Below are 6148 nucleotides of genomic sequence, written 5' to 3' on the forward strand. Positions count from 1 at the left end.
TTCATTATGTTTGTTGGTAATCATCAGAGAGGAAAGTGAAAAAGCCAATTGAAGCCAAGGGAATGTTTACATGAGACTGTGCTCTGGACTGCATGCCCAGAAACTGTTATTTGAGACTAAACCATGCTTTGCAGCCTGGAAAGCTGTTACACTTGGGTTTACTCTAGAGTAGACCTACACTGATTTGAGCAGTACTTGGTGTAAAAAAATATCTTACTTGCAGAGCCGGCCCTAGGTATTTTTCAAGTGTAGGTGAACAGAATTTTGGCACCCCCCCCCCCCAAACCAATCACTGAAAAATAAAAGCGTTGGATAAGCAAAAATGTTGGATAATAAGGAGGGATTAAGGAAAAGCTTATTAAATATCAAATTACATTAAGATTTTACAAATTAAGCACCAAAGCATCATGTTTTACAACAAATCGACAGAAAAAGCTGTCTCGACTGCGCCTCCGTATGTTTTGCACCCGAAGTGACCGCTTAATTTGCCTCATTGTTGGACCAGCTCTGCTTACTTGGTATGTCTTGCACCCCTCCAATGTTAGATCTTCCCAGATGCTACTGAAGTGTAATTCCTATGAGTCTTACATAGTATAGGCACATGGTACCTATAGAACAGAGGTTCTTAACTTGGGGTCCCCAGATGTTTTTGGCCTACAACACCCAGAAATCCCAGCCAGTTTACCAGCTGTTGGAATTTCTGGAAGTTGAAGGCCCAAAACATCTGGGGACCCCAATTTGAGAACCACTGCTCTAGAATCAATGTAGTATGACCACCATGGCTCAATGTAATGGAATCATGGGAGAATGTCCATGAGTTCTTTTCCTCAACGGAAAGGATGTCTTGATGCTTTCAGATATTAAGTAAAAAATGTTATTGAGTGACAATCAGAAACAAGACCATGTTTACACGTCTTTGGTGCAATCTTGGGAGGGTAGAAAGGTCATTTTCTGCACCCCAGTCATAAGCTGAATGGACATCATTCACCCAATTTGGTTGCTGGCTCTTTAGATGGGCTGTTAGGGGATCAGGTTAGGAGACAGAAGCTGGTTAGCAGGCAGTGCTGAGCATCAGGGATTGGATTTAGCGCAGAATCTCCAAAATACTTTCTATGAAATGTTTCAAAGTGTTGAAAATGCAAAATGAAGAAGAGGAAGATATTATTATTATTATTGACATAAAATAAAAAAATAAGAATTGCAGATTCAGCTGATCTGTTCTAGTGGGAATGATCAACTCCATTTTGATAATAGCAGACTCATAGCCTCTACTGTCTTCTGAACACTACTATTTGTGCTGTACTAGAAATACTGTACTTGTAATACTGTGTGTTCAAGGCCAACAACTAGAAATTGGTTGCATATAATGCTAGAACCTAAGAAACACCCTCATTAACAAGAAGTCCTAAAACATTCTGTGCTGGTCACATAGACCTCTGGTAAGGATTACAGCATATGCATTAGATACTGCCCATGCACTCTTTGTTTTGCCTAACTCTAAAATTCTAAAAAATACTGATGCATGGAAGAAACATTACCTATCTTGGCTAGTACAGTGTCTAATGACCTTGTCACAAGGCTGCCAGAGTTGTCCCGCATCATCTCGTGTTGTCAGGGAGAGTGAGGAACCTGCACCCCACACCCTGCATTGCCCTACTGCAGATGTTCGACATCCCATGTGGGAGGGGAAAGCGTGATTCTAACAGTAACACAGGAAACCTGTGTTGCTGTGGAGGTGGCATCAGCTGGCTCCACCCTACTTCATCCACGGAGCCCTGTTGGCATCGTTTGATGGGAGCCAGTGGGCTCCGTGGGTGACCTGGGTTAAACTGGCTCATGCCGCTACCATGGCAAGAGGTTGGATTGAAAGCAGTGCTGGGTCTTGATCTAACCTTTGGCCAAAATTATTGTTTGCTGTGTCTTTGCCTTTCTGCTCAGTTTCAGGGCTCACACTAGCTTTTGTCCCACCTGGAAGGATACAATAGGGCTGATATTTCAATCCAGTCCAGAAAAGTGAAATATGTGAACATATACTTGCCTATTTCAAAGCTAGTTGGATGGACAGAACAAAGGAACAGATAGAGGACTTTGGTCTTTGATATGAACCAACAGGGCACCTTATAAATCCAGAAGCTGTGTTTGTTTTCTCTCCTTTTTTCTTCTGGCAGGTGCCTTCATATGAACTTTCAATCTGGATCAATTGATTTAGAAAAGGGCGTAAACTGGGAATACAGCTTTGAGCTGTGCTTCCCATTTAGTTTGAGAGACAATCCTTATTTCTGCTCTAGAGTTCGCAGGCATGGCAGCCACTCTTAAGAGTCATTTCTTGCTAAGGCTGGGGGATGTACAACCAAGACAAGATATGGCCCTATTAGACAGCATCCCAAAACCTTAACAGATTCCTGCAAGTGGCTACAGCTCTGGCATTTCCTTTTCACTATTTAGAACTGTGTGACGTTCACCTTTTCAGGATGGTACAAGAGGTTACCTAAGGTAAAACGGATGGATTTTTATCCGGTCCTTTCTAGTTTTCTGATTTCAGAAGATTACATGGTTTTTATTGTTGGTTTTATGGCTGTGTGGTTTTAATATTGAATGCTGAGTTGAGTTTACGAGCAGTATGAAATTGATTTGAGAAAGAAAAGGAAAAAGAAAAGAGAGAAAAGACATCTGGGTGGCATCTCAGTTTAAATTGTTTTAAAAAGGAGAAGATAGTGTGTTGATGTTTTTTGTTGCTGCTACTGCTACTGTGTTTTCAAGTCATTCCTGACTTATATGAAAACCAAAAGTGAAACTATTGTGGGGGTTTCTTGGCAGGATTTGTTCAGAGAGAATTTGCTTTTGACTTCCTCTGAGGCTGAGAGAGAGTGACCTACCCAAAGTGAGAATTATAATCTACTAAAATAGACTATTTTTTAAGGTTCAAATTCCTGCTCAGCCATGAAAATCAAGTAGGTGATCTTCAGCAAATCGCACACTGTCTCAGCCTCAGAGACAAACTCAATTTTGCCAGGAAAACTCTATTTTGGTATGGAACAGTGATTTGATAGTGCTCTGGGAGCATCACACAAAGGACCTTATTATATCGAGATATCTGAAAACATGATCATCAAGTTTGCAGACAACACAAAATTGGGAGAAATAGCTAATACTCCAGAAGACAGGAGCAGAATTCAAAAGGATCTTAACAGATTAGAGAGATGAGCCGAAACTAATAAAATGAAGTTCAACAGGGACAAATGCCATATACTCCACTTAGGCAGAAAAAAATGAAATGCAAAGAAACAGAATGGGGGACGCCTAGCTCGACAGCAATATGTGTGAAAAACATTTTAGAGTCCTCGTGGACAACAAGTTAAACATTGAGCCAACCATGTGATGTGGCAGCTAAAAAAGCCAATAGGATTTTGGCCTGCATAAATAGGAGTATAATGTCTAGACCCAGGGAAGTCACCCCTCTATTCTGCCTTGGTCAGACCACACCTGGAATACTGTGTCCAATTTTGGGCACTGTATTGAAAGGAGATGCCAGAGGAGGGTGACTAAAATAATCAAGAGTCTAGAGAACAAGCCCTATGAGGAGTGGCGTAAAGAACTGGGCATGTTTAGCCTGCATCAAAGAAGGCTGAGAAGAGATATGATAGTCATGTATAAATATGTGAGGGGAAGTCATAGGTAGAAGGGAGCAAGTTTGTTTTCTGCTGCCCTGGAGACTAGGATGCGGAGCAATGGCTTCAAACTACAAGAAAGGAGATTCCACCTGAACATTAGGAAGAACTTCCTGTGAGAGCTGTTCAGCAGTGGAACTCTCTGCCCTGGAGTGTGGTGGAGGCTCCTTCTTTGGAGGCTGTTAAGCAGAGACTGAATGTCCATCTGTTGGGGGTGCTTTGAATGCGATTTTCCTGCTTCTTGGCAAGGGGTTGGACTGGATGGCTCATGAGGTCTGTTCCAACTCTAGGATTCTCTGATTCTATGTTGTGGGGGACAACGGCGGCGGCGGGGATCCATAGGGCAGGGGGGGAATCCATAGGGTGGTGGGGCAAATTGTGGGGTGACAGAGTGAATCTGTCACCCAGCGCCTCACATCACCCGCACCACCCGCTTGCCTATCACATGCCGGAAAATGGCTTTCTGCCGTTGTCCTGCATTGTTCCTATGATTCTCTAACTGAATTCTCCTACTATGCTTCCTCGATACAGCCGGCATGGAGCCCTGCCAGAAGTTGATGTACATCATGGGATGAGTTCTAGTGTGCTTTGTGCTGGCTGTATTGAGGAATTGTCATAGGATGGGGAACTTATCTAATGTGATAATGTCCTCAGTCTCAGAGGAGGGAAATATCCTGGAATTCTTCAATCATTGTGGCTATTGAATCTGTTGACTGGGGAATTATTGAAGCAATAGTCCTCAAATTTTTCTATCCAGACATCACAACTTCATTAACATTTAATATAACAAAGAGAGCAGAAACAATAAATCTTGATATAGAAGTAGTGTGCTCACTGCTTTTGCCTCTTATGGTTGAGGTACACTAAATCTTCTATGTCTGGGACTCACTTGTAGGGCATAGGGCCCTGGAAGAATGGCTAAGAAATCTTCCTTCAACATCTTAGTGTCTCCAGAGAGGACTACCACTGATGCACCTGTTTTATTTGCTTGCTAATACCTTGCTGTTCCCCATTAAAGATTTCAGCAACAGGAAAAAAATATCAAATTATCTGAAACCAGAACTCAAATAAGCACAAATTACACATTTAATATTATATAAATCTAAAATTAGGTTACAATTATATGTTAAAATGTTGCATCCTACCCCCCACTCCCAGAGGCAAATTGATCACAAATACCACTCAGTGTTGGACTATAACTCTAGTGACAAAGATTTCAACCACGAAAGCCCACTGAGTGAATCTGAGCAAGTCACATATTCTCAGCCCAGGAAATTCCTGTGATAAGGTCACTCTGAGCTGGAAATGATTAGAAAGCACGCAGCAACAAGAACTGAGATGCTGCCACTGCTAAAACCCTTCTTGTTTTCCCGATCTTTCCTGAACAGCCCTAATCAGTGTTCTTCTTCTTATCTCTCTCTTTCTCTCTCTCTCTCGATTTATATTCTACCTTCTATCATGAGATCACAGGACAGCACATGCTTAAAACAAGATAAGCAATTTAAAGCAATTCCAGTCAAAAGTAATGAAATGTTTTAAATAGGGAAGCATATAAAACAGATCACCAAGATAAAACAATAAAAAGCTAAAACTGTTAAAAACAAGTCTTATTAGATTCCCATCTATAATTTATTGAGATTTAAATGTCATTGAAGACATCAGGTTTTGCTCCAAGTTCTACGCTGCATAGAACTGCAGCCTAATTGGAAAGGTGGATATAGAAATACAATGTATAAAGATAATTGGGCATTTGCAAGTTGTCCTATGTTCATATTGAATATATGAAATAAGGTGATTAGACATTTTATTGTGTTAGCCATATGTTTCATTTGATGCCCTATTCATTTCGTCATGCTCATGGCAGAAGCGTCCATAAATCCACTAAATTGAAAAGTGGCAAATCTTTAGCCTATTGTTATGGCTAAGGTATTTGAACTGTGCATTTTGAAATTGCAGAGTGACATGACAAAAGATGAGTTTCATTGCATGACTGGAAAAACTATGGGTATAGTCATGTCTAGAGACTCTGGAGGAAAAAAATGTATTACTAGATATGGAAAGGAGTCGGCATGATGCAGTGGTTTGAGTGTTAGGTTACAACTCTGTGGGCCAGAATCTGAATCACTACTTAACCATAAAATCCACTGGGTAATTTAGTCAAATTGCACTTCCTCAACTTCAGAAGAAGGTAAGGGAAAGCTCTGTGATAGATTTGCCTTACCTTTGCTGTAGGTTGGAAACATTTTGAAGAGATGCAATAACAGTGACAAGATCAATAACTAGAACAATATAGGGACAACTAGGGTCCATGCTTTCTCTCTGAGGAGGTACAATCCAGATACAAGATCAGAAATTAGAGACCCAAGGTTATGGACTGATTAAAGCAGTGGTTCCCGACCTGTAGATCCCCAGGTGTTTTGGCCTACAACTCCCAGAAATTACAGCCAGTTTATCCAGCTGTTAGGATTTCTGAGAGTTGA

This window comes from Anolis carolinensis, chromosome 2 (genome assembly GCF_035594765.1).
Source record: "Anolis carolinensis isolate JA03-04 chromosome 2, rAnoCar3.1.pri, whole genome shotgun sequence".
Classification (NCBI taxonomy): domain Eukaryota; kingdom Metazoa; phylum Chordata; class Lepidosauria; order Squamata; family Dactyloidae; genus Anolis; species Anolis carolinensis.